The sequence below is a fragment of the Protopterus annectens genome, chromosome 9.part0 (assembly GCF_019279795.1).
Source record: "Protopterus annectens isolate FY-2018-M chromosome 9.part0, PAN1.0, whole genome shotgun sequence".
Lineage (NCBI taxonomy): Eukaryota > Metazoa > Chordata > Ceratodontiformes > Protopteridae > Protopterus > Protopterus annectens.
In genome coordinates, this window is record NC_056743.1 from 732,260,519 (window position 1) to 732,274,198 (window position 13,680).

The window sequence follows — 13,680 nt, forward strand, 5'->3', positions numbered from 1 at the left end:
ACAAAGACACAATGCAACTCCTTCTGACCTTCTCTGTACTTCTCCATCAACACTCTCAGAGCAAACATCGCATCTGTAGTGCTCTTTCCTGGCCTGAAACCATACTGTTGATCACTAATCATCACCTCCCTTCTTAACCTAGCTTCTACTACTCTTTCCCATAACTTCATGCTGTGACTGATCAATTTAATCCCTCTGTAGTTACTACAGCTCTGCACATCACCCTTATTCTTAAAAATCGGTACCAAAACAGTTTTTCTCCATTCCTCAGGCATCCTCTCACTTTCTAAGATGTCATTAAACAATCTGGTTAAAAACTCCACTGCCATTTCACCTAAACACCTCCATGCTTCCACAGGTATGTCATCTGGACCAACAGCCTTTCCATTCTTCATCCTCTTCATAGCTATCCTTACTTCCTCCTTGCTAATCCACTGCACTTCATGATTCACTATCCACACATCATCCAACCTTCTCTCCCTCTCATTCTCTTCATTCATCAACCCTCAAAGTACTCTTTCCATCTGCTCAACACACTCTCCTCGCTTGTGAGTATGTTTCCCTCATTATCCTTTATCACCTTTACCTGCTGCACATCTTTACTAGCTCAGTCCCTCTGTCTAACCAATTGGTACAGGTCTTTTTCTCCCTCCTTAGTGTCCAACCTTTTATACAACTCTGTATACACCTTATTCTTAGCCTTCACCACCTCTCTCTTTGCCATGCACCTCATCTCCTTATACTCTTGTCTACTTTCTTCATCTCTTTGACAATCCCACTTCTTCTTCACCAACCTCTTTCTCTGTATACTCTCCTGTACTTCTTCATTCCACCACCAGGTCCCCTTGTCCTCCTTCCTCTTTCCAGATGTCACACCAAGCACCTTTCTAGCTGTCTCTCTTACTAGCTCTGCTGTAGTTACCTAGTTATTCGGTAACTTCACTGTCACCCAGTGCCGGTCTTAACTCTTCCCTGAACATCACCTCACAATTACCCTTTTTCAATTTCCACCATTTGATCCTTGGTGCTACCCTCACACTCATCCTCCTCTTCTTGATCATCAATGTCATCCTACAAACCACCATCCTATGCTGCCTAACTACACTTTCCCCTGCCACCACTTTACAGTCTCTAATCTCCTTCAGATTGGCCCTTCTACATAAGATGTAATCCACCTGTGTGCATCTTCCTACACTCTTGTATGTTACTCTATGCTCCTCCCTCTTGTTAAAATATGTATTCATCACAGCCATGTCCATCCTTTTCGTAAAATCCACTACCATCTGACCTTCTGCATTCCTTTGCTTAACACCATACCTACCCATAACTTCCTCATCCCCTCTGTTCCCTTCACCAACATGCCCATTGAAATCTGCTCCAATCACCAGTCTCTCACCCTTGGGTACAGTCATCACCACTTCATCCAACTCACTCCAAAATGTTTTTTTCTCATCCAATGCACACCCAACTTGTGGAGCATATGCACTAACAACATTCATCATTACACCATCAATTTCAAGCTTCATAAACATAACTGACTCCCAATAATGCGGCAAGCAAATCTTCTCCTAGGGTCCATAATGTACAAACTCATCAATAATGAAGCATTCAACTACTTTACCAGCAGACTGCTAGTAAGACAATCCACCTACAGCCTCCATTTATGAAACCCTACGACTCCCTTCTATACAGATTCTGGAAAATAAAATACATTTCTGGTCAGTGACTACATTTTTTCATCCTAGCTCCTCAACTCTTGAAGTAACTTCTCATATACCTTAAAAACAGCAATGCCTAAAACATCTTCTAGAAGAATTTTTAAAACACACCTTCAACAAGTTGCCACATTTAAATGATTTGCAACAGTAACCCACCCTAAAAACCTCTTACTCTTTGCATCTGTACTAGAGGTAGATACTTTTTACTTATCAATAATCTGCCCACCACATAAGAACAAATAAAATATGTTGAATAAAATATATCATGATATTTCAAACTGCTATTGAGATATACATCTATGCTTCTATTTTTAAGGCAAGTAAAGATAAGCACAACTATCAATGTGGTCCTCATTGCTATCACTTCATTACTTGAATGTCCACTTACTAGCTTTCCCACAAAATATAAACATTATCAACAATGTTCTTCAATATTTAATGATAAATATGTCAATATATATATATATATATATATATATATATATATATATATATATATATATATATATATATATATATATATATATATATATATATATATACATATATATACACATATACAGATAGAAATATACTATATATATATATATATATATATATATATATATATATATATATATATATATATGTATAGATATAGATATAGATATATAGATATGTGTATAGATTGATACACAGAGATATATTCCTGGAGTCATTCAATACCACATGGTGTTACATTCCTTTTTTGATGCATACTTTTCTGCTTGTTTTACTAAAACTTGTAAATGTTAAAATGATAATGGCAGGGATTCAGAAACAAGTTGCTTGGTATTCAAAGCCCTGCAAAGTACCTTGCCTAATAGGCAAGCTTGTCCTGATTCATAGTCAACTGGCTGTCCAGTAACACAGCTCTGTGCTACTGGCAGTAAGCAGTTAGCCAACAAATGTAAGTATGACAGCCAGAAGATGAAGTCTGTTCTAATGGAGCTAATGTGCAGTCTAGTACACTGCTTGCTTTGCATAACTGTATAGCATGGAAGGCATGCATGCTGTATTATATTAAATGTCCTGAAGAGCACTGCAAACAATGCAGGTATATGCCACTATCTATCAGAGCCCACTTATGCATTTCAAAGGGAGACAGTCTGTGTTGGGGGAACAGAACAGTTTCACACTATACAGCTTGCTGACCCAGCTAAGTAGCAGTGTTTGTGTGTGTGTGTGTGTGTGTGTGTGTGTGTGTGTGTGTGTGTGTGTGTGTGTGTGTGTGTGTGTGTGTGTGTGTGAAGGTATGTGAATATATGTCTGTATGTGTGTTGTGGGTACAGCCACCAGTGACAAATATATATGGGTATATTTTCCATACATATATATATATATATATAAGCAAACAAAAACCTCCGTAGCAACGTGTAAAATGAAAAACGAATAACCCACAGCTCACCGATGGAACAATAACGTATCCAATATTCAATGAAGACAGCAAATAGCTTAACTCATTACAGCTGAGTGAAGTCTCCAGGCGTTTCTGCAGTTACACCCTACTGCTCCTCTAGGCGTCAAATATTGCCTGTTCATATTTGCATTAATAATTCCAAAACCATGTTACATACAAGGTATTGGAAAATGTTATCTTGAAGCATACATGATAGCAAACACAATTGTATTGACATATGACCTCTGTCAATGGGTATTTGTTAAAAATGTAAGGTGAAAACTTCAATTTTTAAATGCTGATGCCATGCCTACTAGGGGTTAAAGGTACACACCCAAAAGAGCTCTACTGGAGGGAATGGGTTAAAAATAGAATTTAATCAACGTAAGCGCTTTCACGGTATTCAAACCGCTTCTTCAGACGTGATACATCAACTGTTAAAACAGAAGCATTAAAATATAGTGACATCACTTCCTTAATTACACAATTACCTTATAAATGTAATTAGACAATTAAAGATTCAAAATATGCTCTAATACAAACTGATACTAACCAATGAATGCACTAACACATAAATCCAATAAATGTGCATTATAGCCACAGAGATAAAAATATATGTAAATGAAATAACATATTTTTGTTAATAAAATATAAAAAACTAAGACATCATTTAAGTGACCTGGCTTTTAATGTTGGTCTGAGAGCAACGCTCTCATTTAGTCACCTACCCATATGTGCAGATAAACGATATATATATATATATAGTTTTATATGTATCTGTAGAGAGAGAGAGATGGAGATACACACAGGTATCCAGGAATGAGGTCGACTTTGCATATAGGAACATTATCCTAATTTTGTATGACGATTTAATGCAGGGTTTCATAGGCAGGACATTATATGAATTTTTAATGGTGGAATGTTCTATTATTCCCTCAATTTTTGGTATCGTTAAGGTCCATAAGGATGTGGAACATACTCCCCAGAGACACATAGTGGTGGCTGACAGCTCTAAGACATATCTATTAGCTGTTTACACTGACAGAACACTCAAACCTTTTAAACACGTTCACAAACATATATTCATTGATTCATGGGACCTTCTTAGGAAGATGACCCCCAATTTATATCAGGAATCATAAATTATTGTCACCATTGGTATCACAGTTTTATTTTCAGTTATTCCACACAAAGTGGGATTGCAATGGTTTGAAAGTACTATGGTAGAATCCAAATTCCTGAGAGGTACAGAAGTCAAATTAGTTAAGGAATATATGGAGTTAGTGTTAAATAACAATTTCCTTTATTTTGAGGAGGAGTTATATAAACAGATTGATTGGGTGGCTATGGGTGCCGCATACACCCCAATGTATGCCTATATGATTTTGTGCCACTGGGAAAAGGAATTTGTATTTAACTCCAGTTATAACATAAGTTTTACTTCATAGCATTCATTTTTTTGGATAACATTTTTCTTTTGTGGAATGACACTGAAGCAAAATTACTTGAATGTGTGAATTACATGGTTGTGTGTGTGTGTGTGTGTGTGTGTGTGTGTGTGTGTGTGTGTGTGTGTGTGTGTGTGCGTGTGCATGTGTTATCTGTTTATATGTATATGTGTGTGTGTCTCTCTGTGTCTCTGTGTGTTTGTTTGTGTATCCTCTCCTGCACTCTGAGGGTCACTGTTAAATTCACAGTCCCAGATATACCCACCTCCAAAGTGGTTTGGCAGCTATTTTGACAATTGTAAAAATTAGTGTCACACGTCATATATCAGTTACTTTGGCAGCTATCAAAATAGCTGTCTAACTTATCTAGTGTATTGTGTAGAAGTGTATAGCTGTCTATGATCTGCTAGAGCCATCTCTGTGTAGGGGAGGATTGTGTTCCTGTGTATGGTTTTCTAGAACCTGTGCTAAATACAGTGTGCAGCTGAGAAAAACAAAACTGCTCCAGCTGAGCCATTTCTGTCCTAGAAAGAGTTTTCGTAATGTGATGTTGCACAAGTAGGAGTGTACATGACAATGAGTCACTATATACTGAAGCAGCATAACTCAGCATAATGGTCCGATGTAAATTGCTGCTGCACGCATGTCTATGCGTCCCAGCTACTGCCTGTCACTCAGTTTGTACTCTAAGGCTGACTCTCAGAATGGTGCATTGGGTCCAGTGCTCCACCTCGCTTAAGGAATACAAATAAATTAAACAAAGCTGAAACAGGAAATTTTAAGACAGAAATAAAGAAACCTAACCATATTGAAAGTATGCTAAAAAATATATTTTAGAAGAGGTTGCCTTCCAAACAGGAGTGAGCTGCTACAGAGGCAAAGGACAACACCCTTCTTAAAGTAAGAGCTCTTGTATACCTCCAGCATTATGAACTGTGTGTGATTCAGAATCAGTGCAAAAATAAATAAATAAGCGCATACACACAGATGTACAAACATTAATGCATTAATACATAAGTAAAGAAACCTGCATTAAGAAACATTAAATACAATAAATGCATATTCCCACAAATCACTTCCATATATATCCTATTTATTCTCTGCTACAAGAACCAGATTCATACTCATTTCTAATCAAATGCTAGAAAAAAGTTAAGCTTTATGCATCCTGATTGGTTGCAGATGTAACTCTGCCTGCTGTAACCAAGAGTAAAAATTTACTGTACCCCTAATTCTTCCAAGTCAGAGACTGATATGTTATAGAGTATATCTACAGTGAGATATCTAAAGGAATTTGCACTGTGCAAAAGGCATCAGGATTTTCTTCTTCAGACTAGTTAGTACTGTCACCACTGCCAGATAAAATGTTTGTGTCATAGTCAACAACTGACTTACTCACAGATAAGCAGTCAATTGGTGGCAATGACTAAGGAATGTTGACTTTATGTAAAACAAATTGTTAAGATTATTAGGACTCACTTTTATATCAGCTTGTATTCCCGATGAAGACTCATATAGGAAACCAATGTGCAATTGCAGCTTAGAACCCTGAGTAACAGAATGCAGAAACAGGAAGATAGATACTTTCCTGTAGTGAACGTTTCACTAAATTAAGACTGACTGCATCGTGTAGTCAGAGAAGGGATGATGGTGGAAACCGTTGAGTTTTACTTTTGGTTTCCACTTTTTTTCTATTTTCTTATTCACTGTGTATAACCTTGGGAGTAAGTATATTTAGAGAGGGTGTAGGGCTTGCCTCTACATCAAGGGATGCAAGAGAAATGTGTTTGTGTGTTGTATGACTTTGGGAATGTCACTGTTTTTGAGATGTAATTGCATGAAAATTTAGATGGCTAAGTGTAGATTAATTACTCAGAATAAATACCACATTGTTAAGCACAGTGAACATCTAATATTTATTAAAGAAATGAAAGCACTAGAATTTTACATTTAGTCTGGTGTTTTATATTTTTGTATAAAGTTTTATGTCGTTTTACTTTCTGAATACTTAATTTGCTCATTTATCCTTTAGGACTCAACCTTTGTTTATTTTGCTGACATCTATCATGCCCCCAATATGATTCCAGGGGAGATCTATGCCCTGAGACTTGTGAGCTCCTAAAATGATAGTTCCATCAGACTTCTAAACACAGAAGATGTAATATATAAATTAGGCTACTTATATGATTAGACAGTTATTTTATTGCTGTGGTTCTCCCTTTCTGAAGTTGTATGCTGCTGAAGGAGCTACACCAAAATGGTGCCAACTTCAAGGAAGTACTGAAAATAATCCAGAGTAGCTTCTGTTCTCTCTTCCATTATATAAAACAGCTATATGAAATCAAACTCAGCATTAGAGATGAGAACAAAAGCTGTGTCTGCTTCCTTCAATTAGGAAGAAGAGCTATGAAAATCTCACTCCTCAAGTTAGCAGGCTAATTACATATATAATTTATAATATGCCATGTAAATAAAAAAATAAAACATAGGCCCAGCTAATGTGATCTATTCTTTAGCAATGTTGTGACATACTTCCATGTGGTAAGTGGATGAAATGTGGCAAATATTTATACTATGTGAGGTAAGGGTAACAGAAAATATCTGCATTTTGCCCAAATAATATATTAGAATGTGTGTCCCTGTTATCCATAATCACTGCAATCATTCAGTTTAAAGAGGAACCTGTAAAATGTACAGTTTAGTAACCCGATGGAGATAAAAAGTCCAACACATTAAATGGTTCAGAAGTGTTTATATGGAATCCAAACTCAATGGCAAGACAACATCTATATGTATATCTAAGAAGCTGAAAAATTCATATCAACAGAGTGCAAAAAAGGTACAGCCTAGTTTCTGCTACATACCAATTTCAAGTCTTTCAGAGATTGACATTTTATTCTGAACATGGTGTACCAGCTAAGCATAATGACTAATCACAAAATTATTACACACCCTCACTTTCTTAATCTGAGAACTCCTTGTTCAACATAGATATTACTAATAGGACATCTGATTCAATATATATGCAACATATGTTCTGAAAAATTAAAATGTTAAACACCTTTTATTGTGCAGCATTTCTAAGCAATGTTTTCAGTGTTATTTTCTAACTAAAAAGATGTAGGCATACTACCAGGCCTTCAATGAAGCTAAAACTCATCACCACAGTTTCTAACGAATAAATCAGCACAATATAACTTCATCATTTAGTAAGTAGATCATGCCTTGTACATGTAGAATGTCTCAGTGGGAGGAATAAAGTCACTCCAAAGATGATGAAGCATGTTTCCCATCATTCATCACAGGCGTGTCAAAGGATTGCTCAATGTCTCAGTTGTAACACATGCAAGTACAGTTTTCTCACCTGTAATTTCCACAGGCATTTCATTTCTCTTTGATAGCAAACATGTTGGAACCTGTTTACTTAAAAATATTCTTCAGTTTATTTTTTTAATTTTTTTAACATATTATACTCTCTGTGAATCTACTGCTTAACTGATCTACATCTCCTCACATGCAAGCCATGACCAATGACTGTTACATGCAACAAGATCCCAAACAACTGCCACTAAATGCAGGTATCCATCTAGGTCCATAAATAAAGTCTAAGCTTTCTGTTTTTGTCAAAAGTCTCTTTCAGATTCCTTGTTTTCTTTGTAGATTTTTTTTTTTTTGTTTTTATTTATTTATTTATTTATTTATTTATTTTTGCGTTCAAATGAAACAAATCAAATGTGGATTTCAGGCTTTGTGACATAAGCACTTCTGCTCCATATAAACTTTAGTCTTTCAATGTGTAATGCCATAGCTGAAAAAAGAACCATAGTAGTTTTATGTCTATGCTCTTACATCTCATTATCTTCATCTCTTTGTTCAAAGACAGCCTTCCAGTTCTCTTCATAAAAACATCAGTTTGCAAGATAAATTACATTTATGTTCATAAGACAAAATCCATTATGAGACATCAACAGTCCTATACATGAAATCATTGTCTCAGTTTTCCAAAGGTTGCTTGAGATGTAGAAACAAATCATGGCATATCCATCAATCAACTTTAAATAAACATCTATCAAGATTAAATCATTTTTTGAAGGAACAGGACACAATAGTCCACCTGCAATTGAAGCTGTGATGTTTCAGGCCATTTGCTTAACTGAGGCCATGATTTTTCAGGCCATTTGCTTAATTGAGGCCATGATTATTCAGGCATTTGCTTGGGTATAAATGTGTATTCTGTGAATATTTAATATGTACTTAATACTCATCACACGTCTTTGGTACCTTTTCCACACTGTGATCTATGTCATGTCACCACACATAGTATCTGGCTAAGCCTTTCATTCTGGACATGCAGGCATGAGTTCTTGCAACACGCCCTGTATTGCAAGACAACCTTATGAAAGGACTGTGACTCTAGATGTCTATCTACAATACAAATCTATCGCTGATTCCTATAAGCCACGGACCACTTCCTAGGTTTTATCCTTAAATTATTAATTTATTCATTTACATTTCCTTTGACATTTACTACTATTTCCTGTTCTTTTTTCCATGCCCATTGTACATCTCTGTGCAGCAAATGATGTATGAATTTAACTAAATCGTTATGCTCTTTAAGAATTGTTTAAAATAATTAAAGAAACCCAAATATGTTTAATCTCAGTAATATTTGTAAATGAAGCTTCTGCAATGACTTTTACATTAGATGCTTCAGGTTGCAAACCATGCACATCTGCAACATATCATAAGCACTGTACTTTTTATTAAAACCACATTTAATCATCATCATCATCATCATCATTGTCATAATCAACATCTCCTTTTTCCCATTATCTACATGGTGTGGGGTGCAGTATCAACAGTCTCCACCTCTCTTGATTCAGTGCTACTCTCTTACCTTCTTTGACATTTATGCTTGAAAACACACACATTTATTTGCAATAAAATGCAAGCCTACATCCTTCAGTATTCTCAGTATCACTTCTCACTTCTACAAATGTTACTCTGGTACAGCAACAGTAACTTGTATATCATCCAGCCAAGTAAATCACATCAGATAACACAACTTGGTAACAACTTTTTATACTTTTATAAAGCAAACAAGATACAAATGACACTCCAGAATTCAAATGGTTATTCCTAACTTCCATTATGACTGCTTATACATCAGTATTCCTTAGACTAACCATACAAAACATTTATGAATAATCATGGCTAATATTTAATTCTAAAAACTTGAGTCTCCCTGCCACTAGTGGAAAAGGTCTTCAAATTGCTGTACCAGGTACAGTTCTAAAGAAGTCACTTAATTGTCATCATACGTAAAATCTCATTACAGCCTAATAGTTCATTTTGGTTTCAATACAGACACCAGAAGTAGCCCACTTCAACTATTTCAAATTAATTATTATTATTATTATTTTAACAATTTGTTTAATTACTTTTCTAGCTCAGTACATATTGCATTAAGAACAGATCTGAGTTTGAAAAAAATATGTCTGGCATCTGCTGTGATTCCAGTTAACATGTCTGTTTCTTCTTTAAAAACAGCTTAAAGTATCATTAATGACTTTCATTAAAGCTTCAAATGCAGAATGTGTGTACTTTATTGTTACCAAGTTTAACTGAATTTTTCAGCTAACGTCTACCAAGTAAACTTGGCCCACTGCCTTCTGCTATTATGAAACTTAATTAAAATACCACAATCAGCCAGAAAATCAAATAGTAAAAACAACAAAACCAGCCATAATCTAATGCACAAAACAAGTTTATTGTCAAAAATGTTGAGCGCTTTCATCCTTAAAACAAAATAAGACTTCTTCAGGACTTAAAAATGAATTGTACACACCAATAAAGCAATATAATGAACCTGTTTCTTAACATATGTAAAAATGATTATAACAACTTTATCTTAGTAATAACATTATTGTAAAAAAGTAAATAATAATAAATTATATGCAAACTTTTGTATTAAAATTATAATTTAGCAGACCTTAATTTAACAACACTCGCTATTGATACATTCACATTAAGCACAGAACTTTGGTTGCATTCAAACGCAACTGCTAAATAACCTTTTTATATTCAAGTGAAGTTTCCTAGGCTCATGTGTACCCCATTCATTTGTGAAGTCATGTGATTTAGCTATAGGCATCTATAAAGGGCTTGTGTGTATATTTGTTTTTTTAAGTTCTGAAGAAGTGTTCAGTTTTTTTTTTTTTTTGTTTTTTGTTTTTTGTTTTGGCAATAAACCAGTCTTGTACATTGTATTATGACTGGTTTTGTTGTTTTACTAGTTGTTATTTTTCCAGCTGATTGTGGCATGTCGATCGTTCTTGGTTCTGTGTTTTTGCCACTATGTCCATGCTAGAATAAGGATCTGGCTCTATTATTGGTGATACACCATTACCTGATCATCTGACCATTTTAATTAAACGGTTATCTTATTTTATTCCAGCTATATCTTTGGCAGAAAGCATGAAGAACTCCAGGGAATCATCTCCTATTATTCTACCTTAGGATGTAGTAAATTTTATTAACAGTTCTGGATGTAACATCACTGAGATGAATAATTTCAGTTCTACTTTGATGTCAGCAGGAAATTTAAACAACTGCTTCTCTTTAGACATTAACCTTATTAATTCAGAAAAAAATAAGAGATCCATTTTCAAAACTCTTGAGAAGAAACTTTGGAAGTACCAAAAGTTGTTTATTGAGAATTTATATTTTAAAGAATGTATTTATAGACACCAAGATCGAAGGCACTGCCTTTGTGGAGGTTCCTTAATGATGTAGAGAACAATTCCATCCTGCACAATGATTTACTTGAGTTTTTGATTGTACAGGTGTGGAACTCATAGCCATATTGATTCATGCAAATAAGAGACAACTGGAATCTTTAACTAGGGAAATGTAATCAATGGATGTTTCCCTTAGATCAGACTTATTTGATTCATGTGTATCTGTCGATAATAAGATTTGCACCAGAGTGGATGAACAATATTTATTAGTTAAAAATCATAAAAAGAAGTTATTGTGAGATAAGCTTCACTATGAGAACAAGTCAGCCTATCCTTTATTGAAAAAGTCTAAACAGACCCACAGAGATAAATATGATTATGGTTTGAATCTATAAACAGCAATTGGCAGGCACCAGTACAAGAAAAGGATGAGGATTTTTTTTTTAATTTTCTGCCTTTACATTGTTCTGCATGTTTAATCAGTTAGTGAGGGTGGAAGTTACTAGTAGAAAAAAAAACAGACACAGAACAAAACATTTTCCATACAGTGGCAGGGTGATGAGGAGTCAATGTAATCATAGCCATGGGTAAGGCCGATGAAACAGAGTTTGATTGATATTTCTAAGAAATGAAATAGACCTTTGGACACTCATGATTAAGGTACTGTAATAATATTACATGAAGGAGATTTTAAGTTTTTAATTATAGTCACTTGAATGTGATGGAAGATTATATAAAGTTGTTTAAAAGAGATTTCTCTTTTAGCCCTAAAACATATAGATTCACCTACCTTGTTAATGTATTTAACATTACACACATGTAGACTGAATTTTCACATATTGTTTGACAATAATTCCGAAATGAATTTAAGAGACTTGACTCTTAAAAAAATGTGAATAACCACCCCCCCATTATATGCAGCAGTGGATTGTTTTGAGAGACTAAGTGAGGTGGAATTAAGGACAGTCATTTCTAGAAAGAATATTTTCCACCCTAATTTGTCTGTTATGCAAAGAATATTGCTATATAAGCTCTCTAACAATCCTACTTTTTGGGTAATAAAACTTGACAAAGAAGGTGATGCTGTTTTGAAGAATTTTGTTGATTATATGGGTATGTACAATTTATTAATGAATGACAAGTTATATATTCTATTCTGTCCAAAAATGAAGTATTTATGACCTATTCTTCTATAGATAATGTATTCAACGATTTACTATTTCAAAAGGTTTTTAGTAAAGATTTGTTTCTGTTTTTAAAAGTCATGATCATGTTATACCAAATATGTTTGGTATACCTAAAGTGCACAAGAGGGTGGATAATCCCCTGTTTAGACCAATCATGATGGCTTGGGGGAGTCAAAACTGACCCCGTAGCTAAGTTTAGTGATATAAAATTTAAAAAAAACATTCTAATGACTATGATTCAAAGAAACGTAAATTTGTCGGGTCGAGGTAGACTCATACATACATATATATATATATATATATATATATATATATATATACATATATATATATGCTATTTCATAAGTGTTGTTTCACAAGTCATATATGACTTGCATTAGTTTGCTGTGCTGTCTTCATTAGTTTTACAAATACCACCTCACAGTTATGCTCTTGTACACTATTACAGCAGTTTGTCAAATTTGCTAAGATTTAACATTATTTGATGTCCCCACTGATAGATCATACTTTACAGCATTTCCAAAGTTAAATGAATTTCCGCTGACAGTCTTCATTACTAAATCCACACACAGTCATGCTGTTCAGCACCTGCTGTAGTGTCGCTCTCATAGTAGTCTTGACTAATTTTCTTATTTTAGCCACATAGTCTGTGATTCAGTAAGCTTTCTTTTGCAAGACTGGGATTGTAACCTGAACTATCGCACTTTGTTTAGTAGTAAAATCATTTTTAATAATCTTAAGTTATCAGAAGGTCTTTTTACTTAGTTTTTCAGGCGTCGGTAGGCCTTTCATGAAACTGTTGCTTTCAGTTCAATAAGCACTTATATGTATTGATATAATTTTATTTTCATTTTAACCTTATTGGCAATTAATTTTTTCTACTATATAACACCATTCCTCCCAAATATGGGTTTCCAATAAAAGGAAGAATACCTACAATTTTCATTTTCTTGCTTTGTTTTGCCCCTCTTCAAAATCACAAAAGCAAGTATTATTTCATGAATAAAAGTTGCAAGATATTAAAAAGTTTAATTGTTTTAATCCAAACTCAACAGGAAGGCAGCAGCTCAACAATTTCAATGTGAAGAGCTAAGCAGGTCTCAAGATTCTGTCAGCAGAGATCAGGAAACATGAACTTGTGAAGATAATTTGAGGAGATAATAATGTTAA